Genomic DNA, 26468 nt, shown 5'->3' with positions numbered 1-26468 from the left:
TTGTGAGATAACGGAAAAAACCCAATCGGTGGTTATTCCCAACGTCACAACGGCCTCAAACAACTTACCTAATCACCCTAAGGAATTGAACAAACAGAACTCACAACAAACGGGTGGGGTGCCTAAGCTCCGGCATGACGAAAACCAGCAGAGTTCAACCAGAGTGCCGTCCGCCAATGCAGAAAGCGGGGAATATACATGCAACAAACAAAATTCTGCTAAAAAAAGAAGAAAAATGAAGAGAAAAGGGAGAAACAAGATGGGCTCTATAAGGACATGCTTCCCACAAGCAAACAAATTGCTGCCGGAATTAGAGAAAGAACAAAGAGGCACTAAGGACGATTTAAGCAAAAGGTCAAGGGAAAGCCCTCCAACCTCCCCTGCTCTTAATAAGCCCAGAGGCAATGTCTGCCAAGAATAAAGCAACAGACGCTGATTTTATAAGAGGATCAGCTGAAGAAGCTCGTGAACAAGATGTCTTGGGGGCGATAAGCAAGTGTACAAAAAACCCCTTCCACATCAAGTCAATGAGACTACAAACAGCGGACAACCTGGTGGAACAATCGACTGGAGGAACTAATCCTTGGAATTCCGTCATCTGTATCTCCTCATTAGCAAGGAAAAACTAACCCAACACAATTTTGGACAAGGAACCCCTGATCCAGAGAGAGCAAAACCCAGGATCAATCCAAAGCACAGCCCTAGAATTAATACCGGGCCAAAGGTAGGACAACAACAATCACGAACCCTGTGACCCAACAGCCAACTTGGGTCAGCTGACGCAAAATGAGCAAGTGCCTTTAGTCTACAGCAATTGCAAGAATACAGCACGGGTATCAACAGCCGACCCTAAGAGAGCTAAACCCTCAAGAAAGCTCTCAAGAACACAGTAACTGCAAGAGCATAGAATGGGCATTAAATCCAGAACAGCGGCAGGAGGCCACCAACTACGAAGAGCCCAAAACAATACTCTTCATTCCTGACTATAGATCCAAAGGCCGCAAAGATATTTTAAATCGAAGGAATATCTTACGAGTTCTGAACTCTATGACATCTTTAGCTATGCTAACTACTCAAGATCTGGAGGCTGTTGAATTCATCACTCTCAAACATTTATCAGAGCAGGAAATAACAAAAACAGTCTGAATCTCTGGAGAATCGGCGAAAAAAATCTTGAGAGGAAAACCAATTAAAAGCATGGGGGATTTGAATCAAACCATTCTTCAAACCAGACTATCCAGCTCCATTACTCCGCAATATCCAAGAAAATACTAACTTGACTTTGAGCAAACGCCGTCCAGACATTCCCATAAAATCTATACTGAGAGGAGCACGAGGAAGCTCAATCGAACGAAAGGTTGGTGCACCCCCTCTGCAAAAAATCAACGGTCTTCCGACCCAAAATCAAGAATGGGACTGGATCGCAAAAATAATTAACTTCAGACAGTGCAGCCAATGACAATCTGCAGAGCGTTTCGGTACCCCCCAAATACAAATCGGTCGCTTAAATTGTGTTCTTGGAACATAAACGGTCTAAGAGCAAAAATTACCAACAAGGATCTATTGCTATATTTTCAGCAGTATGACTTAATACTGTTACAAGAAACCTGGTCAGCAGAACCGCTCCATCTTCAGGGCTTTAAAACATACCACCTCCCAGCAAGGAAAACCTCAAAATTCAGTCATGAGAAAGGTGGTTTAACGATATACACCTTGATACAAACAATAAACCACGTAAAAGAACTGTTAAATAAAAACATTTCGGGAACTGAAAACGGGATCACTGCAGTCCAGCTGGAAATATCAACACCGGGTTCCAATAGGCAAGTACTTATCCTGGTTAATACCTATCTGCACCCAAAGGGAAAAAAAAACGGCGCCACTGCCCTGGTGACAGAACTGAACAAACTAATAACGGAAGTAGACAATCCGAACCTTATTGTGTCAGGAGACTTTAATATGTTCCTTTCAAAATCATCAGGGAAGAACTATCCAATGGAAGATTATCTGCATGTCAGGGGGATCCCACCTCTGGAAGAGGGCCCTTGGGGCAAACAAACAAACTTATCAAAAAGCTTAACAGAAGACCTAACTAATTTCGGTCTGATTTCGGTAAATGGGCGATCGCTGGGGGATCGTCCCCAAGCAGCAACCTTCCACAACTCGATCACATCATCGGCGATCGACTACACCTTCTTGTCTTTTTCTCTGTTCGCATTAGTACAAGATTTTAAAATCTGAATATTTGACTGCAGCGACCACCTCCCGCAAGAATTGACACTGAGGGCACAAGACACTGTGCTAACATTTCCAGCAAATGTCCCAAAGCTAACGACCTCAGCAAAATGCAATAGAATTAAGTGCAACACTAGCGACCCAGTTCGATTAATGCAAGAAGCAAAGTTGTGCTGGGAAAGAGCTGCTGAGTTGAACGATAACAAAATACTCGCCTGGGAGTCCTTCTTGAAATCCTTTGGCCTAAAGAACACTAAGCTTAACGCCGCCAAAGAAACCGACGTACGGATATGCCAAAATAAAACATCGCCCAGCCCGACAAGCAACCCATAAAATTACCCTCAATCCTCTATAACCCCTAATTTAAGGGCAGTAAAAACAGCCATCAACAGAACACTTCGTGAGCTGCGGAAAGACGGGAGTGACAATGACTCAGTGTCTAAATTGAGATTACTAAAGTGCAAAAAGAATAAAATCCGGTGGCGAATCAAACAAGAAGCCGCGGAAAACACCTGGTCAAAACTTCTCTATGATTCAAAAAATAATAACAGTGCAAGATTTTGGAAAACCGTTAATAAAATAGATAATCCGAATGCCCCTGGAGTAAACTCCCACATCACAGAGGTATCCTGGGTAAACTATCTGCCCAAACACTTTAATGATGAAATACCAAGCATGGGCCATCGAAATCCGGAACTCTGTATGCCGATCCCGACGGCCCTAAAGCCCCTAGCTGTGGACACCAACTTCCCAAGTTCGATTGACCAACTGAAGGGACGTATTGCGAAAGGACGGAAGGAGGGAGCCCCAGGCCCAAATGGAATCCCTCCCATTGTCTATAAACAAGATCCAACCTATTGGGCTGAACAACTCCTTCCGCTCTTTGTAGAAACCTGGAAGGCTGAACAATTTACGTCCTCCTGGAGGGGTTCAATAATATCACCTATCTATAAAAAAGGCAACAAGAATGAGGCCAAGAACTACAGACTCATATAGATATAGATGCAAAATATTTTTCAGGGCTACTCTTGGAAGAACTAACCTCCTGGGCATCAAATAAAAAATTAATCCCTATCAACCAGACTGGATTCCAAAAAAATCTAGGAACCTCGACAAACATTCTAGCCCTCTCCCTGCTGATATAGATGCTGCCATTAAACATAAAAAAACATTATATGCGTGCTACATCGACTTCTCAGATGCTTTTGATAGCATTGACAGAGGGAAACTGTGGTCAAAACTTTCAAAGTGGGAGGTGGACTCCAAATTGCTCAATGTATTGATCTTATTACATTCAGACACCTGGTTCCGAATAAAACTGGGGGCCGGCAATTGTTTATCAAAAGAAATCCCAACCACAAAAGGACTGAAACGGGTGCGTCCTTGCACCGACCCTGTTCAACCTTTTTATGTCTGACCTTTCTAAAGATCTGGACAACTGCAACCATCACGCCCCAAAGCTAGAGGGTCTTACACTGTCGAACTTATTATATGCAGACGATCTGATACTAATCAGCCACACCCCAGTAGGCCTGCAACATCTTATCAACTCAACAAGTACATTCTCCGATAAAAACGGCCTGACCATAAACATGGAAAAATCGAAGGTGATGGTTTTTAATCAAAAATCAAAAAAGCAAACATTTCAATGGTCTCTGCATGACCTCAAAATGGAAACAGTTAAAGAATATAAATATCTGGGGATAATTTTTGATTCCAACGGCTCATTCCAGCGACATGCAACAACAATAAAAAACAGAGGGATTTCACTGGCCATCGCTTCAAAAAATATCAAGAACAAAATAGCGGGCCCAAACTTAATCCCCTTGCTGGACATATTTCGCGCAAAACTGTTACCATCAATAACATATGGCAGTGAATGTATGAGAGGGAGAGACGAGGTCACTCTAGACAATGTGGTCAGTAAAACACTCCGAATACTCTTCTCACTCCCCCATACACCGCCCCAGCACAGTTAAGGCTGGAGTTTGGATTACAGAAGCAGCAAATTGCACGTAAAGTCGAATATGCAAAATGCTGGCACAAAATAAAGAACGCTGATCCAGACTCCTTGAACGTCCACCTTTGGAAAGAGCAGGAGACAAACAAGGGATCCCCCGCCACGGCCTACCTTCAAGCAGCTATAAAATCCCTTGCATTAAAAGACCTCTGGCACTCGAGCTGCTCACACAAGTGCTTCAAGCGCCTTGTCAACAAGGCAGTGAAAATTCTTACCATGGAAGAAGACAAAGCAGCACTAATTAGGAGATCACATGGGTGGTTCGTGATTCAAGGCTACACTAGCGCCCTACCTCAGCCATACCTCAGTACCAGCTTCTCAAGGAAGGTGAAGGAAGATTTCCTGCGGCTGAGGATGGGGATAATTCTGTCAAAAGTACATCTCCCCCCATGGAAACGCCTGGAATCTAATTCCAATTGCAGGCTTTGCGACAACCCAATGGAGGATGTTCTGCACTTGTTATGTAGCTGCCAAGCTCTAGACAGAGCCCGAAGGGGCCAACTAACACAGCTCTGGAATCAAAATGGTGTGCGAACTCGCAGACAAGCCCTGTTGATCAGCTTCAAGGGAGAAGATATCCAATTAGCCTGCAGTCTAGTGCGCTTCATGAAAACAGTCAACACAATCCAAAATCCAGAAGCCAGCGATTGAACTTGTCTCAAAAAGACCTGCTTTTGCATCTTAAGAAAACTCTTTTTTGACTAACAAAGACTTAGTAAATCTTGAACTGCTCTTTTTTTACAAACACAATGTATTGCAACAGTTTGCACGGATCTTTTGTCCATATTTTTAACTCTCTTTTATTGTTTTTAACTGTTTTTGTAAAACTCTTGATCATGTATCTACTCCAATGTTTTTTTAAAGAGTCATTGCAAATATTTTTGTTAATCACGCAATAAAGTTTATTATATATATGCTGGACTGCAGCTTCACTGTGACCGCATTTTGGATAGGCAAAACCATGCTTTATCTCCATTGGTCATAATCATGTTTCCTTTCCCTGTCTTGGCAGAATAATGTCTGATACATATGACAGCGAGCCCTGCACTTCAGCTATGACTTCCAAAAAGGGAAAGGTTGCTTTTAGCTAAAGGAAATCTAGCAAGAAGAAATCTGGGGCACGGTACTATCGAGCTAAATTCGACCTGTCCTGGATGCAAGCAGAGCAATACAAAGGTAGTCTAATAAGGTTATATACTTTAAAGTGTGTGGACAATGGCATATCTATTTCCTTGTATATTATTTTTGCTACACCATGCTGCAACCTAGGTTTTGTGTTATCCGTTGTGAGAAGACTACAAGGCCAACTGTTTTGATATGTTTGTTTCCCTTTTATTATAGGAATAGTGTATATTTTCTACTATGTGCATCAAGTATTGAGAGACTAAAATTTTAGTAAAGGCTCTCACACGTGTGTTCCTGGCAATTTAAGTTTCTCTTTCTGCACAGATTACATTTCATTCATGGGTGCTACACTCTGATGAACTGGACTTCTCTATTTTAGGTCAGTGGAATGGAGGTCCTGGTATGCTCAATTCACTGCATGGTGTCCTTTTCTAAACCGTGTCTAGTCAGCCCTCAACAAATGTCATAATGCATAGCATAGACTTTTTGTGTTGCACTGCAGCAGCCAGCGTAATGCATGGTCAGAAGGTGCTTGTGAGCAGCAGCCTAGCCACTGTATGCACTAGTGCTTTGATTTTAAAATTTTGAAAAGCTAAGGAGGTAGGCCCATATAGGGGGCGGGGGAGGCTGGACCCTTATTATATACCAGAAGCTAGTGAATTCGTTACAGTGGAGTTGCTGTAAACAGGTGCAACCTTTGAGGACACGCGTGTGTTAAAAGCCACGAGAAGACACAGGAAACACTGTACGGTCTGCGCTTCAAGCGCTCGGTGAGGGGACTCAGCATTGAGCGATTAGGAATGAGATTCGTCGTGCATTTTCTAGAATAAGATTCTGCTTAATAAAAGGGACCATAAGTGGATACACAGCCATGACTGAGATTGAATCTTTCCCAAGAGAGGTGGTATTGTCCTCTATTCTAACAAATAGCACAACAGTGTACAGAATAGCCTTGCCTGAGTCCGAAGACATCGAAAGAGGCCAGGATTCCAGATATTGACAGACAAGTGACAAAGCCCTGATGAAAGTCCAGGAACTGGTTTCCTTGGACTAGAAACGCGTCATCCGAAGGAGCAATTTATAACACCATGCGTTCAAACTGGCTGTGGCCAGTCCCTTTTCCTTTTTTCATGGATATAGATTAGTTCCATTGGAAAATGTTTTTTCTAATTTTCTTTGTTTGTATTGGGTATTATGTGTAGAATGTATGATAATTGTATATTTGAAATGTATATATTTTTGTCTTGTAAATAGTTTTGTACAGGTCCAATTGAAATATATTGAATGTATTTGTTCTTTCCTTTTCTGTATAAATCATATAAAAAATAATTGAAATAAACTGAAGTAGATAGGTATAAATAAAATACCAGGTCAAACATAAAATAATTTTTGTTTGCCCTTTCGCTCTAAATAAGTTGTTTCTTTTTATTAAAAAAAGTGGGTGTAGGCATTCTGTGTTTGTTATTGATTTTAAAATTATCATAGGTTAAAACTTGTAGGGTACAATCGTAATTTTGGAAATTCTTTTTAACTGCAGGGATCATTGTTCCTGTTAAGACCGATCCGTATTCCTTCCGCTGCTTGATTTGGGAGAAGATGGTCTCCTGTGAGCATCAAGGAGAGTTTGGTCTGAAACGCCATATTAGCGGTAAAGTTCATTCATCTCTTCAAGGCACAAAGATTAAAATTAAGCCCATCTCTGGCTACATGTCAATGAAGAGTTCCAGCGAAGACCTTCTTGCCAAAGAGGCGGAAATACAATTCACAGGATTTTTGGAAGAGCATAATATACCTTTTGCTGCTGCTGATCATTTGGACCATCTCATAAGGACATGTTTCCCATACTCTAAAATTGAGCAGGGTTAGGCTTGTGCAAGAACAAAAGCAACCTGTGTATTAAATTATGCCATTGCACCAGAGTTGTTGACTGACGTAGTGGCTGATATGACATCCTCAGCTTTTGGTGTCTGTGTTGATGGTAGCAGTGATCAAGGCATTGAAAAAATTAACCCTGTAACTGTACACATTTTTTATACGAAGCAGGGTTTGGTATGCTGCAAATTTCTTGACATGTGTTTAAGGAAGGAAAGTACAGCGAAAGGTATATTTACTGCAGTATCTAATATTATGACAAAGCATTCCATTCCTTGAGAAAATTGTATTGGCTGTGGTGTAGATAGTGCCTCAGTGAATGTAGGAAGGCATAACTCTGTTAAAACTAGAGTACTCTCTTTGAATCCTAATGTGTATTTTATGGCCTGTCTGTGCCACATGGCTCACAATGCTGCATCCCATGCTGCTTCTGCCTTCTGTTCTAGCTTGAAACATTTTGATATAGAGGAATTGCTTGTAGATGTCTACTTCTGGTTTGACTATTCTTCAAAACGTAAGAATGCGCATGCTGAATTCTGCCAATTTGTTGTTTCTGATTACCGCCGGATGATGAAATTTATTTCTATGAGGTGGTTAGGAATGTCCACATGTTTGGATAGACTGATTCTTCAGTTTGCTGCTCTGCGTTTGTACTTCCTATCAACACCAGACAGTGACAGAAATAGCAAAGTCAGGCTAAGGAGACTTGTGTACAGATTTGAGAACCCTATGACTGAGGTATACTGTTTATTTCTTCAGGCTATGTTACCTTCTTTTGTTCATGTCAACCTTTTGCTTCAAAGGGAAGACCCAGTCATTCACCTCCTGTATGATGCCATGATCAAATTAATTGTTGTGCTCTTTAGTAGAGTGTTTAATGTAGATGTAATTCAGTCATTCAAGGGGAGCCCAGATGCCAGTTTGCCTGATTTCGCATCCGAAGAATGCCAGATCCCAGATACAAGTCGGTATGTTGGCATCATTGTGCGGGGAAAGTTGAGAAACTTGCTGGAAAGTGGGGACATTGAGCCAGGAACCCAGAAAGCTTTCTCTGAAGCAGTACGCAGCTTTCATCAGAAAAGTGTAAAGTATGCTTTAAAAGTCCTTCCAGTTAATGACAGGGTGCTTAAGCATGCACAGGTCTTTAACTTTATCGAGAAATGTAGTGTGCTGTTCTTAGTAGAATGGTTTGCAACCTACCTCGTTTGCAGAGCAGGACCTAGTTTGCTTAGAGCAAGGATTTGCAAAATACCAGGTCACTGACTTTCAGGACCTATCAACAAATGGAAGAGAAATGGCTGCTATTAAAGTAAACTGTGGTACTGGTGAGGTTGTAGCTTACAGGATGGATATCATTTGGCATTCTCTTGTCACAGAATTGACTATTGTTGGCACTCAGAGAAGCAAGTTTTCTCTTCTATCTAAAGTAGCCCAACTTATCTTTACGTTGCCCCACAGCAATGCTGATGAAGAAAGGGTGTTCTCAAGGGTAATCAAGAATATCCCTTGATAGAACAATGTCTTCTATATTAATGTTTCAAATGAACAGGCCTCAAGGTGAAATATGTTACAAATATTCTCCATCTGAAAACATGAAAAAGAAGGCAAAAACTGTGACATGGGAGTACAACAAATTGCATGGAAGCTTGTGGTAAAATATCAACCTGTGTGTTATATTGGTTTCAGATATAAGTCCCCATAACCCTGGTGATACAGGTTAGTGAGAGTAGCGGGTTACTGTCAGCCTCTAATACTTGACACTGTGAATTATCTGACTGGACTGTTTGTGCTGGTCTTGGTGTTTTTCCTTGTTTAGGTTTGTCAAGTTGGGCAGGTGTTGTGCTTGGTCTAGATATTATGTACATATGGACTTTAAAAGAATATTATTTATTTTATGCAAATGCAATCTGTTGTATCCAGTAAGTATTTTTGTATTGAACTGTGCATGTGTCAGCATATGTACGTAGAACTTTAATAAAGTACTGCTGCTGAAAAACTTGTGTAATATCATGGTTATGCATTCATTTACAGTATAGTTCGGTTACAGGAGGGAGCAATAGGGTTAGTAACCTTCCATTTATGGTGCCCTGCAGCAGTTTCAAGAAGTTCTTGGAGTTTCTTGTTGCTCAAATGACTGTAATTTCTGATATTTAGAAGTTTCCCTCGTCTTCATTGCATGATTTTTGCTCGCAAGAAAGTGTCACTCATAGTCGTTGAAACGTCACTCATAATTTCACTCAAATTTGTAAAATGTCACCCATGGGAATCTGAAACCTTGGCAGCTATGCAACATTGATATTGGCAGCCCCATCTTAAGCATTGGGGTGGTCAGTGTTCTAGAACAATTAAAATGTTTAAATATCCTTGTGTCAAAATATTATACCTAGTATGTTGGCAACCACAACGTCATTAAGGTAAGTATAGATAGTTAAGTATAATTTTATTTACATTCTTAACTCCTCATCTATTTATCTCAATATATTTCAAACTATAATTCTGCAATGCATGCCCCCTATTATGGTTGTGTCTGATTGGATTACTACTGCATTAGTAGCTCTGGACCATTATCATTGATCAGGAGTAGCTTTTATTATAGGAAATGTTGGAGACCCATGTTCTAGAAAATGCATAATTGCATCTGCTGATCCCTTGAAAGCATAAAATATTTCTTCATGGTAGACAGACAACCGTACCGGTTCAAGTTACTTCCATTTGGCCTCAAGCCAACATCCAGGGAATATATGATGTGCCCTCCTCTCATGAACACATACGTACAAAGACCTTTACAATTCACAACTCAGTGACTGCATTTGGGCTATAAACACATGGTTGATGAATAACCATTCAAAGCTTAATACCACAAAGACCGAGATTAAGACATGAGGACATTGGCAAAGCTATCAGCCTCCTGCAATAAGGCATAAGGAACTTGAAGCTCCTCTAACAACATCAAGAGAAGTTAGAAATCTAAGAGTTACAATGGATTAAGACCTACCCCTGATGCCGCATGCTAACCGCTCGCTGAGTACCTTCTATGCAATTAAACCACAATGTCACACCTTCCCAAACCTGCAAGCCATCCTCACGCTCGCAATCTCCAAGCCTGACTATGCCAAGAGCCTATACTTTGGTGCACTCAGACTCATTATACGCAGAATACAACTCCCCAAAAATGCTGCCAAAAGTCTTCTTCACCAAAGAGAACGAATGACTTCAGTCCTGCAGTCGCACCTCTAGATATTTATAGCTAGAAGGACAATGTTCAAGGCACTCTCTATTGTCCATGGAGCCTCCCAAGGAAAAGGACTGCTATACTGCCAAGTTACATTCAGGCAATATAAATCAAACAGTACACTGCACTCCAGGCTTGCACCACTTGTCATCAGACCCCTTACCACAAGCAATCTGTAAGAGACACTGCATTCTCAGTACAAACTGAGAAGCTCTGGAACTCACTACCAGCCAGCATTAGAAGCTCAATGAGCATACACACTTCAAAGACAGTTGAAAACATGGCTATTTTCTAGATACCTGTACCAGCCACACCCAGGCAAGGGAGCCCAGATAACAGTTACACCCTCAAGCACAATCCTTAGCTTACAACCCAAAAAAGTGGAAACCACTCCACCAGCAAACTGTTTTCGATAAGCAGGCAAGCCAAAAAGGGCTAATTTATGGTTCACTGTGGCATTATAGTTATGTACTTCCATATATAACAGTTATGGCCCACAATAATACTTAAACTATAATACACAGAGGCTAGCAAGAAGTTCTAACTCCTATATCTTAAATTACAATAAGAGAAATCTGCTATCTGGGTGTGTAGGAAGCTGGCCTAGTATATGGTGCACATTTATTTAAGTGAAGCACCTTGCACTAATCCAGATTACCTTAATGGTGGTTTTAGTGATCTTAAACAACCTTAGAAAGCTCTCTAAGTGGTGGCTGTGGAGAGCAACCACCGGGCTTAGTCCAGAAGGAGTGTTAAGCAGCTTGTTTTACCAGATCTAATCACGTAGTATAGTTTAAATGAAACAAAAATGCACAGTGTGGTTATAAAAATGTCTATTTATTACACAACAGTCACTAACACATTGGTATATCTCCTACCTTGAGATATTAACACAAATACACAAGAATACTTCAATTGCAAGAGGTAAGTAAGCACAATACATAGTAGTCTCCAGGGGAAGACCAAACCATACACTAAGAAAGTGGAATGTGAACTATGACCGAAGTCAGGACTTGGATCAGGAGACAAAGAAGAGCTGGGGATACAAGGAACCACCAAAGGTAAGTACATAGGAAACCGAGGGAGGCTGTGTGTAGAGTAGAAACACAGCCTTGTACTCAATAGAAGTCAACAGGAAAGTTGTGGCTGCAGTTTTGAAGATGAAGGACCCTTCCCGTGGAATGTTCAGCTGACCATTGAGGTGAGCATTGTCCGGTTTCTATCTATTGTTGTGACTACATTAGGCGGTTCTGCTTTGAATTCCCTGGCTGTTTTCCTTCCTTGTTTAGAACCTTCCCAGTGGACCCTGAAAAAACCCAGTGGAAGACGAAATGTTGGAGAGTCAACCCACCCGTGGATACCCCAGGAACCAGGATACCTACACCAGGGAAGCCGGGTGTATAGGTGCGAAGTGACGTAGGAAACCGCTGTAGATCACAATCGAGGATTTCAGTGACGATGCTGCTGGCGAAGACTTGCAAGAGTCCGGTGGAATGGAAGGATGGATTATTGAAGAGAAAAACCTCCAAGCAGAGAGTACAGAGTGTTTGACACTCGTAGGTGACCAGGAGACACAGAAGAGCAATGCCCACCGATGATGGAAGTTGCAGAAGTGGTGACGGTGACCTTGTATCTGCAGTTGTGAGGACCAGGTGATGCTGAGGAAGACCTTCATGAGCTGTCCCATGTCGGAAGTCGAGAACCAGGGTGTCGGTGTCTGACAGGAGCACCAACAAGCCTTGGCAGCAGCAACATACATGGAAAACGGTGAAGGAGCAACGTTGGGACCAGCAAGGTGCAAGGAATTAACCAAATGCAGGAGAGCCAGAACAAGCCCCAAGCAAGCAGGGGAGCCCCAAGCAAGCAGGGGGGCCCACTGAAGCAGGAGGAGACCCTCAAGAGGACCCACAGACCAAAGGCACAGGAGTTGCAAGAGGGCCTTGAGCAGCTCACCAAAGATGAAGGCCTTTGGTGCAGAGTATGTGGTAAGGACGCTGATCTTGGCAGGAAGAAATGCTGGAGGCTGGAGCTCCTTGTAGCCGGAAGATCTCTGGAGTGCAGAGCCAACTAGCCTTGGCAACAGCAAGTCTATGTGATACATAGGAGTTTGGTCCCAGCGGTTCCGGCAAGGGATACTGGCCTCCAAATTGCAGAGCAGAGAGGACAGGTCAGGCCTCAAGGGAGTTGCAGAACCCCTACCTGCATTGCTAAGCCTTTCAAAATCCTTGGGACATCATGTGGCAGCAAACCAGTCAGCTTCATTGCAGTGCCTGCAGATGCACAGGAGTGACTTCTTCACTCCAAGGTAGATTACTTAAGGTGTCTTTGATGCCCACAGGTCTGTTGAAGATCCTGGAAGAAGCACAGATACAGATGACGAAGAAAACTTGCAGAAACTCGTGTCCAGGAGAATCAGGAGTCTTCCTTGATGCTGTCTAGGATCGAGATGAATTCCAGCGAAGTCCAAGTGTCCAGACAGTTGAAGATTGACGTGGTTTCAGGCTTGAGGCTTGACCCACAATGAATCTGACGACTCACCCACAGGTAAGCCCTTTTATATCCTATGAAAGAAGTTAGGACGCCTCAGAGGTCTCTCCCGGAGGAGGGGCTGGACAGCGGGTAGAATACTCCCTTGTCCTTTGTACAGTTTTGTGACAAAGTGGGAGCCAAGGGCTCCCAGAACTGGTTCCAACTGGAGTATGGAAGGAGGACAACAAATGTGCCCTTCAAAGCAGCCTGGTGGCACTGGCAAGCACCCTCACCCCAACCCAATACCCTGATTCTTGTCTGGGAGGTGGTCCCACCTCCCTGTGAGAAGACACCTATTGTTCTACCTTTCCCTGCTCAAGCTCAACTCAGCAGCAGGAGGCAGAATTGTGTCTGGCATCGGCAGCAGCACTAGCTTGCTGCAGATCCTGGAAGGCTGTTACCGGGAGTACTGGGGGCTTCTTGGAGGAGCTCCCCATTACATGGAATCATGACTCGAACACTAGTAATGTTGTTGAGGTATGATTCCAATATTTTTGTTACCTAATATGCCCAGGTTTGGCACAGCCACTATATAGTTAACCATCGTGTAGTGACGCATGGCCACTATATGTATCAAAATGGCCGATCGCACTTCCAAAACCTTAAGAATCGACTCCGGGGTTTGTAGGGGGTGTCCTGCTCATGCAGGGGCACCCTCACACTTATAACCCAGAGCCCTGCCTTCAGGATTGAAAAGCCTACCTTAGTGCTGACTTACAGGTTTTAAGTGCAGTGACCTCAAATATAAGAAAACAAGGTTACACAGGCTGCAATAGCAGGCCAGTAGTCACAGATTGAGTGGTCTTTCATAGGTGGCACAATACATAGGCAATTGTGGAGGTACAGAATTACTTGCCAAGTCAAATTTAGGGAGGAAGCACAGTGACTGGGATCCTAATTAGCAGGATCCCAGTCAGACTAGTCAAAAAAACATACTAACACCAGCAAAAAGTGGGGGTAACCATGAAAGCAGATCCTACTTTCCAAAGGGGTGGTCCATCATGAGCCCTGTACAGCCAATACAGAAATCACCAAATGAACAGGAATGGAATAAATAAAGAGATCTGTCACACATTGCTGGACAATTTGGAAGACTTTAATATAGTCCACCACTGCAGGTCCCAAATAGCTATATAATATGACCACTTCTTTACAACTCACAAACACTCAGATATGGGACGATAATAAAAATGATCATCCTAATAGTCCTCTCCACTTCTCTCTCCGCCCAACCATATGAGCTGAGAACCACAACTAAGCACACAATCTTAGGCCGGTCAACCAAGTAAAATAGCCAGCAAAGCAGACTATGTAATGTAAAGTACTAAAAAGGGACCTGCAGAATTATTCAAAGTTACTAGCATACTGAAAACCATACAACTGTGCATCTGTCTCACACACTTCATCATCTATCACACTGCTACGTGCCCTGTCCCATAACATCATGACAGCACCTCAGTGGTTATCATGCACCAGTATCAAAACAAAAACAACATCCTTCCAACTAGTCACTACACATGGCGCAGCATGCTACTAAAGTAGGCAAGTGCTTCAGTGCCCCACATAGGGGTAGTAAGTGCTATATATATATTTTGCAATACAATACATTACAAATACTCCACACTAGTAATGTGACACATACATTTTTCCAATCTGGCAAACAGGTGATTTTACCACAGTTTTTGTAATATACTCTTCTCATGACTTATGTATTTGGTGACAGGATTTGAGTAGATTGATATGTCATTAATATAGTGAAATGCACCAGAGATGTAGCAGCGGACCTTACAATGCCGCACCTAAAACCCAGTTCCAAAAAGTCTTTTATAGGTTTCTATGCAGCCACCCTCGACGTCAGCTGCTAATTGGCGTCGCTGTGTAATCCAGATCACAAGTACTTTGTTAGACTCATATGGGGGCGCACAGGAAAGAAGTCCAAAAGAGAGCTATCAGTTTAGAGTATATGAAAATTTCTCTTTATTTGATATTATTCATTCTTGTTAAAAGCAGTCACAATGCAATTAGCAACCAAGTCAGCCAACGCGTTTCACTCCCTACCAGGGAGTTTCTTCAGGGCGAATGATGTTTTAAATTGGTAGCGCTTGCTCAGATCCTCAATGTTTCTAAGGGGGATTTCTTGCCTACTTGTTTGAGTCTCTAATTAATTAGTTGATTCGGTCGCGTTGTTTAAACATACTAAAATTCCACTTTGCAAATGTTCGTGATTCTCAACCGAATCTCACAGGATGACTTTGAAAGTTCCCCTTTGTTAGTGAGAAATCACACAGCGATGTTAAAGGTTCTGGTGGAGAAGATCAAATTCATTTCTTCTTCCACGTATACGTTACGGTTCAAAGGTGATGAACCCAACAGGATTTCCTGTTCTGTCATTAAAGTAACGGCATGGATGGTACCATGGTACCAACAGGATTTCCTGTTCTGTCATTAAAGTAACGGCATGGATGGTACCATGGTACCATCCATGCCGTTACTTTAATGACAGAACAGGAAATCCTGTTGGGTTCATCACCTTTGAACCGTAACGTATACGTGGAAGAAGAAACGAATTTGATCTTCTCCACCAGAACCTTTAACATCGGAGTGTGATTTCTCACTAACAAAGGGGAACTTTCAAAATCATCCTGTGAGATTCGGTTGAGAGTCACGAACATTTGCAAAGTGGAATTTTAGTACGTTTAAACAACGCGACCGAATCAATTAATTAATTAGAGACTCAAACAAGTAAGCAAGAAATCCCCCTTAGAAATATTGAGGATCTGAGCAAGCGCTACCAATTTAAAACATAATTCGCCCTGAAGAAACTCCCTGGTAGGGAGTGAAACGCTTTGGCTGACTTGGTTGCTAATTGCACTGTGACTGCTTTTAACAAGAATGACTAATATCAAATAAAGAGAAATTTTCATATACTCTAAACTGATAGCTCTCTTTTGGACTTCTTTCCTGTGCGCCCCCATATGAGTCTAACAATGTCATTAATATAGATCACTGCACAAATATCAATAAATTAATACAATACTTCTTATGAAGTATTGGAAGGCAGTTGGGGCATTGCACGACTTGAACGATATGAAAAGGTACTTGTAAAGAAAGGCTTTCCCAGATGCCTAAATGAGCAACATTGAAATACACATAGATAGATATATATTTTAATATGCAAGCAATAATAACGCACTTGGTAAATGCAACATTGAAACCCCGGCTACTCCCCAGACCTGGGAAACACCACCCTCTGCCCTGAGGCCCACTTGGTGCCAGAGCAGGCGGGAAATTAGGTATTCAGGAGGCGTGTTTTACTTACAGGCTAGTCACACCCCTAAGGTGGGCTACCTGCAGTGGACACCCCGAGAAGGGTTTCACCATTTTGCTTTTAGTCAGTGGTGGCTGGGAACATTTGAACGTGGTGGGGCATGAAAGTTAGGGATGAGTTTAAGGAGCAGGCAACCACTGGCTTTTCTTTTACTATCACCTTGTCATGATTTTTAAAACTGTGTACCCCATGAGGGAAGCCCATCACACCCATTTGTACAGAATCACAATAACAACTCAAATACATGACCACTGCCCTGTGCATTCTGCAGAGAGGCCAATGATTGGATGTCTATGTATTCCGATCACCTTTGTGACCCGCTGACTGACCCTGTAAGAAACTCACAGCGCCTTCAACCACAGCTCCAGAGCTCTCAACCGTGCAAATAAGTGGTGCCAATCATCTCAAAGTATGCACTGTACAAGAGTAATGCGCAACATGAAAAAGTAGAGAAACAACATCCTGGAAGTAGCTCAAATTATTCTATATTATCCTGTATATTGAATTGCCACCTGTGCAAAACTGATAGCTTACTTGAATGACAAAACTATCCGGAGTCTGCTGATGCCTTGCTGTGGTTCAAAGTCACCCTCAGATGCTTACACTGCGACATCAAAGAAGATTGACATGGCCAAATGAAGATGAATGCAAAATAAATACGCCTGTGTCGTGCTAGAGGCACTCATCTGGTCTGACACCCTGTGATGACCTTTGACTCCCATTATTTTAATTGACTTTGGTGTGTTATTTTACCCTAGCCCGAATGTACGACGTCCTGCATATGCCTTGTTACTCTTAAAGGTTTATTTCTTGTAATCTTGCAGTCTTTCAGTGGGAGACGTCACAGAGTAGAACAGCCTTGCCAAGAACAGAACGAGTGGGATGGGCATTTAAAAGCATGAGTGAGAGAAAGGTGTGGAATGTGCTTTTCGGTCTCGAAGTGCAGTGTTATGAGCAGTGGTGCACAAATGTGCACTGTGTTGTACATTGAGAGATGAAGTATGTGATGCTATAAGCAGTGGTGCACAAACGTTGACTGTGTTGTACACTGGGAAGTATTTTTAAGTTCTTACTATTGGCTTTGACATGGCCTCATGTCAACCTGAATTCTGACTCTGCCTGACTTGAGCTTTATTTGCTCGCACAGCCACGCTTGCAAGTTGTTTGGGTTAATCACGCTCAAGGGTTGTTTTGTGAGAGATTGTTTAATGTACCCTGGAAGGCTTTTCAAGAGCTTCGTTAAGATAAAGGCTGGAACATGCGAAAATGTAGAGGTAATGTGGGAACTCCTTCCTGCCATGGAATGCTTTCTTGGAAGCTGGTCAGTACTAGTAAGTTTCCTTGTGCGGGGAGGAAGTCTCACAAATCTTCTAGTGTGTGTTTTGAGATTATAAAGCTGTAGGTTGTTGACTTAGAAACCAGGGATTTTGGAATCCGAATGGGGATGGACGCGTCTACTTCGGTACAGCGGAACCCTGGTTGCTGAGGCTCTTATCCCCGGCTGTTTAATCCCCCCGGTCAGGAGTGGGCTAAGATGCAGTGTTTGCACCAGGTGAAGTGTGTTTTGATTATTGTCGTGGTTCCAGTGGCTGTTGTCATTTGAGGTGTTTGAGTTTTGATTATTGCCATTGTGATGTGTGACCAGTGGCTTTGATCATTTGAGGTGTTTTCTTTGTGATATGTAAATGAGGCAGAGTGCACATGTAAAGTAATAATTTGATGTATCTAGTGTATATATCTCTTGCAAGACGTCCCATAATATTTGCTTGAGTTTTATCTCATATTATTTGCTGCTTGTTTATTCATTAGTATTATTCATGCATTTAACTGTTGCATTTACCAAGTGCGTTATTATTGCTTGCATATTAAAATATATATCTATCTATGTGTATTTCAATGTTGCTCATTTAGGCATCTGGGAAAGCCTTTCTGTTAGAGAACATTGCATAAATAAAAACCCCAAGCCTTATTCTAAAAAGAGAGTCTTTATATTTTGTAAAATAAAACCCTTTTCCAGGTGTTGTTGTGTTTTCCATTTTGCTTCGCTGTGTCTTGAGCCACTGTGTGGGAGATTCGCTGTTATCTGAAAGACGAAGCAAGACAGCCTTTCACTCCAGAATCTGGGTGCAGTATCTGTGACGAGTAGGTAAGTGGGCTTTGTAATACATAAGGTGACTGCAGCAGGTGTATCCAGAGAGGAGGAGCAGACAGCTGTCCCGGCAGATCAGCAGTAATAGGTCGCCTGGAAATACCTCCTGTTGCATGAAAACAGACGTTGGAGGAGGCATTTAGCCGTGATAGGAAAGTAGTGAATTCAAATCAGGCCCAATTTCTACAAGAACAAATAGGGTTGAAGGTTCTGAAAATACAACACCTGCAACATACCAATAGAACTCGCATTGCCCTCACATTCGCAGGCTACTTGTCCTCTATTCATGCTCCCTAATGAACAGTGGCTGCGCCAAAGCCCTTGTCCTCGATGATACCTGCAGATGTCCCTTGTCCTCTAATTCTTCAGTTTCTTCGCTGCTGTGGCTGGCTCATGGTGGACCTCCACACCCAACTCTCCCTCCTGTTAGGATCTATAACTCGACTGGTGAATCCAAAAGTTTTCTTATTGTGTGCCTCTCACAGGTCATTGCCCTTAAGTAAACCCCCTCACTCTCCAACCCATGTGCACTTCTGATGAAGATCTTAGCCTGCTCCTTGTCAGCAGACCTATTCACAGCACAGGTGAGGTTAGAAACGTCTGCTCACCTATTGATAGCAGTTTCTGTTTGACATTGCGGGTGGTTGGTCTGAAGGACAGGGAAATTGTAGTTGATTATTGAAATACAAATGGCAGGCTCCTTCAATTGTCTTGATCCTTTGAACATGGAAATATTTTAGGCACTTATTCTGTGTCCCAGGGCCTGCAAATAAGAGGTGACTTAAAGGGCAGCTGCAGAAGCTGACTCCACTTAGTCCTGTGTCTCTTACCAGTTACGGAACGTGTGCACGATAAAATGTTGTCAGACGGTCGGCACCAATTTATTTTCTATTTTTATATAGCTCGGACTCAACCAGAAGGCTTGTGTAAAGCATGCTTTACACGAGCACTAATTAGATTGCACAAGTACATATTAAGTTTTTTACCGGCACTTGAAAGTTAAAAGATTTGCCCAGAACCACAGGATACAGCACAAATGCTGGTATTTGCACGTGGATCCCCAGTTAATTTTATTTTATTTTTTTATCAAAATTTTTTATTGAGCAATAAAATAAGAGTTACAGAGATGGGCCTACAACCACACGGGCTGGCCGCTAGTAGCAACGCACAACATAAGTAGCGAACGATCATTCCCGTTGCCGGGCACAAGGAGGTACCAGTTATTGCTCCAAACATAGGACAGGACATTACAATTTTTATAAGAAACATGAAAACAACAAACTCTAAAACAAGGCGAATGCACAGTAATCAAGTCAGCCCTGGAGGCGGAGGGGAAAGCAACTAAGCATGAGGACAAAAGCAAAGCAATGAGACTCGGCATGGCCGAAGGGGGGGGGGCCAGCGGGGAGTGCAGGAAAATCCTAAAACCATATGAAAAATTTCGGGAACATCAGCCTAGAGAGATAGGATCACATCTGGAGCGTCAACCAGGGGAGGGGCACAAATATCTCCACGATATGCATTCCACTGACCCCAAATCTTCGTCCACGCACTGGGTCTGCCCCTAGCCACATAGACGGTCTTCTCTCGGAACATGGACCAGTCCATGTTATCCTCCCACACCGAAGCTTCGGGAGGTCTGGATGCGCCCCAAAGTTGCGCAATATCCCGCTTCGCGACCATGTATCCCAAGGTCGCCCATCTGGTCTGGGCCACAGAATAGTCGGTGGGTTCCCAGACGTTCAACAGGCATCGTCGGGCCTCAGGCCGCAGGCCGCAGGGTAATACCAGTCACAACAGTCATCACCGCAAGCACATCAATCCAGTAGGCTGCTACCATCGGGCACTCCCAAAGAATATGCAGAAACGTGGCACTCATCCCACAACCACGCTTACATAAACCATCCGGGGAAAAACCCATCACAACCAGACGCGGACCAGTTACATACACCCGGTGGAGGATCTTAAGTTGAACCAAACGGAGACGGGCGGGGATGGCGACCTCTTTCGGAGAAGAGAGTGCCGACTGCCAATCCTCGTCATCCAAGTCCAATCCGTCAGCGACCCAAACCTCCCGAAGTCGGACCAATAAGTCAGCGCGATTATTAATAAGTTTCTTGTAAATAAGGGAGATAGTGCTATCGGGCAGGTGTCCGTCCAGTATACGATCCTCAAGGGGAGAGGACTCAGGCAGGGTCACATCAGGAGTCAGAACTGAGGCCAGGGCGTGCCGAACCTGCAAATACCGAAAAAACTCTCTATCACTCAAGTCATATTCTACTTTAAGGGCCTGGAAAGACTTCACTCTACCCTGCACACAGACGTCACCCACTTTACAGATCCCAATCATATCCCAGCGGTCAAATCCCTTAGTAGACCAGAGACACCCCAAACGTTCAGAAGCATAAAGCGGGGTCGCCATTGTCAGTCGGTTCTCCCATCCCAAACTCACATTCGCGGCGCGCCACACATTGACTGCGATCCTGGACGGGCCCACAAGATGGCACCCGGCCGATCTGGAATAAAGCGCTCTATTAAAATCTCCTCCCGGCAGCTGGAGTCTATCCATCTCAAAGGCCGGATCTCGACCCGGGGAATACATTACGTGGTTAATGGCAGACAGCTGGGCAGCCCAATAATATCTCTTGATATCGGGGAGCGCCATGCCCCCGTCATACCAAGGAATAGTAAGTTTTGCAAGGGCGATACGTGGACGCCCGTCCCAGATCAGTTGCCTTATAAGAATCGCGGCAAAGACATCATTTTAAAAAGGGCAGCCCTGCCCAGAGGAGACAGGGGTAGCTTACGCCAACAGGCCACATCCAGTCGCAGTCTAAGAAGCGGGGGAAGGAGGTTACGCTCGAATCGGAGTGAGGAGTCCAGCGTGATAAAAATCCCCAAATATTTGAAGCCAGAGTGGACAACCTGGATGGGAAACCTGTCCGGCAATGGGGGCAAAACACCCGAGAGAACATATACACAGGACTTAGCCCAATTAATAACCAGACCCGAGTTAGCACCAAACGAAGTAAGAACGTCGAATAGGACATTTAAAGATTTACGCGGGGAAGTAAGATACAGAAGAATGTCATCCGCGTAAAGCGAGACGCGGTCTTCAAAATCCGGTGACCAACGGATCCCTTTGAGGGAAGGTTCCCATCGAAGCCACGCAGCCAACGGTTCCAGAGCAAGCGCGACAAGCAACGGAGACAAGGGGCACCCCTGACGGGTCCCCCTACCAAGACAGAAGGGGACAGAAACTCGACCGTTTACAACGACCTGTGCCAAGGGTTCGGCGTATAACAACTTCACCCAACCAATAAACTCAGGCCCAAAACCGAATTTCTCAAGAGCTGCCCAAAGATAGGGCCACTCTACCGTGTCAAAGGCCATCGAGGCGTCCAGCGAAGCCAAAATGGCCGGCTCCGTCAGTAGCCCCGCCCTCGCAACAGCTCCGTGGAGACGGCGTAGATTGAGAGCCGTGTTGCGATGCGGGATAAATCCGGACTGATCCGGATGAACCAAGCCACTAATGACCGTCAAGAGGCGGGTTGCCAGGAGCTTAGCCAGGACCTTGGGTTCAACATTCAAAAGGGAAATGGGCCTGTAAGACGAACAAAGGTCCCGAGGTTTACCTTCTTTGGGAATAACAACTATCGTGGCCAAACGCTGATCATATGGGAGAATACCCCGCTCGCGGGATTCCAAAAACATGGCACGAAGATAGGGTGCCACCTTGTCAGGACGTAGCTTGTACAATTCAATTGGCAATCCATTCGGGCCCAAAGCCTTGCCCGAACGGAGTGAGCGAATGGCCGTCGCTATCTCGTCCGTAGTAAAAGGGGACTCCAAAGAAACTCGGTCTAAATCGGAGACACTGGGCAGAGCTATATCACGCAACAAAAGGCGAGAGTCATCAACATCCCGTTCAGACACAGGGGTATAAACCGCACGAAAATAATCCGCAAAACATTCAACTATTTCAACCGGGTCTGTCACTCCCACGCCTCTCGAAGTCTGAATCACAGGCACTACACGATTCGCCCTCTCCTTCTTATCCAACCATGCCAGTAATTTACCCGCTTTGTCCCCCACATCATACAAACGACCCTGTTGCTCCCGAAACATCGGTTTAGCCGCATCTGTGACCAAAGACTTATAAGCAAATTGCTTCAAACCCAGGGCGTGGAGTTTATCAGATGTAACGTTCGATTCTAGGTCAGCCTCTATATCAGCAATCTCCCTCTCAAGGTCTACCACCTCCCGATTCCTCGCCTTCTTGGATTCGGCAATAAGGGCGAGGGCCTGTCCGCGAATCACTGTCTTAAAGGCCTCCCACAGGGATACAGCAGAGGAGACGGAACCCTCGTTGTCCAAAAAATAATTGTCCAAGGACTTAATCAAGAGATTGCGAGTCTCGGGGGAGGTGAGGTACCATGGGTTGATAGGAGCCACCCGGCCCGCCGCCTCCACCCCCACCTCAAAACAAAGCCAGAGCGGGGAATGATCAGAGATGCCCCGGGGAAGGTGCCTAATCTCACGCACCGCTGGCGACTGCGCCGCAGGCATCAGGAAATAATCCAGTCTAGACAGACTCCCATGGGCCCCAGAGTGGAAAGTGTATTGAAGCTGAGTAGGATGCATAAGTCTCCAGCAATCCACCAGGCCGAACGTATCCAGAAACCCACCCAGCCACTGTTGGGACAAAGGGGTGTCCCTAGGGGGGTGACGATCATGAATACCGGAGAGCACAGAATTAAAGTCACCTGCTATGAAGAGAGTACTATCAGGGAGGTTCAACAACACACGGCCCAAATCCGAAAAGGTAGAGGTCTGTAGACCGGGGGGCACATAAACGACAAACAAGGAAAGGGTTCGACCCTCATAGCGACCCACGAGGACGGCGTATCGCCCCCGATCATCGAGGATCACATCATCAATAGCTAGGGGGAGGGAAGCCCGAACAAGGATACCCACACCCCTGGAACCCGTGGTAAACCCCGAATGTGCGGCGAGGCGATAGCCCCACCTATTCATTGCACGACATGTATTGCCTACCAAGTGAGTCTCCTGCAGAAAAACAATATCCGGAGACAAACGTCGTATACATCGCAACACCACACCCCGCTTAATACGATCTCCCAGACCATTGACATTCCACGAAATAAACCTCAACCCGCTACCCCCCATCCCATAAAGCAATGCCGCAACCCCCCTCCAATGAGCATGACATCAAAAACATCATTAGCAAGATAGAATCGCCTTGAGAACATAACACACAAACATCAAACTTCCCATCCACCCACCCCCCAACAATCAAGAAAACACCCCCCACCCTGCACCCCTGCAAGAAGCTAAAAAGCCCCCCCAACATGCAGTGTGCCTGTCGCCCAAGAACCCCCATTCTACAAAAAGACCCCGGAGGAGGAAAGGCTCTGACCCACCCGCCACCCCAACAAGAAAAATAACAAAGAGATCACTCAGACAGCAGAGGCACTTGGGCTTAGAACCCCAGAAGAAGTTACTGGACACGAGGACCCGGGCAGAAACAAACAGTTCAGCTCTCTACACCACCCTCAGCACCACCCGGGTGGGCGGCGGACTCAGCCGCAGGAGGTCGGTCCGGCAGGGAGTCCAGCCAGTCATTCACAGAATCAGGCCGATCAAAGAAAAAGGTTCGTTCATTGTACTCAACTCGCAGCCTGGTCGGAAAAAGCATAGCGTAGCGCAGTCCCATGTCCCGGAGACGCTTCTTGACTCCACGAAATCCCATACGCTGTTTCTGCACCTGTTGAGAAAAGTCCGGATAAAAGTTCACCGTGGCATTCTCAAAGGCCACCGGGCCCTTCACACGTGATGCCTGCAGGATAGCGTCCCGATCCCTATAGTGGAAGAGTTTCGCAACAATAGGCCTCGGCGGGGCGCCAGGCTTACCCTGGCCTCCCGGAACACGATGGGCACGCTCCACCGCGAAGAACTTACTTAGCCCAGACGAAGAGAGGTAGTTCTGGATCAGGTCCTCCACCAGGAGATCAACAGAGTGCGGTTCTGGATTCTCCGGAACGCCGACCACACGCACATTACAGCGACGTGCCCTGTTCTCAAAGTCCTCCACGCGCCGGGTCATGAAATCGTTCACCCTACGGAGATTGCCAATCTCTGTCTGTATCTCCGAGACGTCTGCCGTGAGGCTGGATGACTTGAGATCCAATGACTTCACCTTCTCATTGGTTTTAGATAGGTCAGCCCGAATCAAGTTCACATCAATGGCCACGGTGTCGATTTTGTGGGCCAAAGCTTCATATTGTTGACCTATCGTTTCCTTTATGCCAGAAATGGCGCCCATGATGTCCTGCAAGGACGGTTCCGTTGATGCGTCCACGATGTGATCAACCGCACTTGGGCCAGGCAGGGCGGCCCCGGGGGACCCCTTCGCATGGGTGTAATGGTCCATAACGTTAGACTGGACCGGGCCCCCACGCAGGGGCGTCTTGGTCTTTCGTGTCTCTCGGTCCCCTCTGCCCGCCATGTCGGAAACCGCGCCACCAGGAGACTCACTCGACCCGATGGAAATGGCCACAGGAAAGCAGGGCGTCGGGATCAGAAGGCCGCTGCAAGGGTACCACTAGGAGAGGACCAGCTTGAAAGGAGAATAAACCAGCCAAAGGCCCGACAGCCGTACCGCGCGCCGGACCCAGCCCAGGCCTGACTCCCCTGCCAGACGTCTCAGTCTGAGGCAGAATCGAAACCGAAACTTAAGAGGGGGACCCACAAGTCCAATCCCCCTGCCGTTGTTGTTCAACTCCGAGTCGGCCAGAGAACCTCACCCAGTCCCGGGCACATCCCAAGGGCGGACCCCGAAAGTTCAAATCGCCATATCTTCGGCGCCCCGGGTCCAAATCAAATTCCAAAAATCACAGGAAGATCAGCCCAGCGTCCTCTACATAAATCCTCGTGAAGAATCAGGATATGTTCAGGATATCATGCCGGGAGTGGCGGGGGTCCGGAGAGCGCTGTGCTCACGCGGCCATCACGGATGCCCGCCAAGCTCCTCCTCCGGATCCCCAGTTCTAAAGTGGGCAGCTCTTTTTATAAATGACCTGCTCCTGCAATGTGGTGCCTTTTAAATGTTGTGCATAGAAAGTTTTAAACCTAGATGAAGAGCATTGAGTCCCTTCCCTCCCGCCCCGGCTCTTAATGAGAATGAAAGCTACACCGCCTTCTCTCCCCTTGTGCACAAATCAAATCTTAGCTAGGTGCCTAGGTGCTTGATGAGTAAATGCTGTTGACTGTCCCAGCATGTTTACAACATGTTATGCCACTCACCCATCTTGGGCTGTTCCAAAATGTGTTATCACATGCTATCTATCAGCTATAGCTTAATCTTGGAGGACATGACAGTGTAAAGGGGCATTAGAACACGGACAGCTTTGTCATCTGTCCAGGGAGTGCTGGGAATACTGCTGCCTCTTCTTAGGATAAGCAGCCAGCAAGCTCTGGAGCCAAACGCAGCCAGTTACTTCAGTCGACAACATAGAAAATAGGCACCCTCACCCTAATTAGGCCTGAATGTGAGGTCTGCGAGAGGCCACATGGGGTATTTAGCTCATCTGCCCCCCGCTCCACGGTCTTTTCTTTTACTGAGAGGGCAGAGGGGTTTGTACTTGCAGGCCACAAGCACATTTCCTTTGTGAAGCTGAGTAAAACAAACACTTTGTGTACCGACTAACTCTCAGTATGCACTCTAGTTTTGTTTAATAGAGTCAAAGTTCTTGGGATTTATTCTGAAGTGTATTTGCTTTCTTTACACTACAGTTGAATTCCGCTTGTCAGTGCCTGGATACTTCCTTGTTTTATTTTCATTACTGCCATGCCGTGGTCCACTAACAGGGTTGGGGACTGCACTAGGGAACCATCTGGACTATCACTGCTCCTCGACTCTTGGCAGCCACTGCAGGTCCAGTGGGAAACACAGACA

At 45.1% G+C, this 26468-nt stretch overlaps 1 pseudogene; it reads left to right on the top strand.

Annotated features, from left to right (window-relative positions):
- The window catches only part of LOC144762447 (uncharacterized), a 167248-nt pseudogene extending 158341 nt beyond the window's left edge, over positions 1-8907 (top strand).
- The last annotated feature ends 17561 nt before the right edge of the window (positions 8908-26468 follow it).

The sequence above is a fragment of the Lissotriton helveticus genome, chromosome 6 (genome assembly GCF_964261635.1).
Source record: "Lissotriton helveticus chromosome 6, aLisHel1.1, whole genome shotgun sequence".
NCBI classification, from domain to species: Eukaryota; Metazoa; Chordata; class Amphibia; order Caudata; family Salamandridae; genus Lissotriton; species Lissotriton helveticus.
This window is presented reverse-complemented; position numbering and strand designations above follow the sequence as displayed.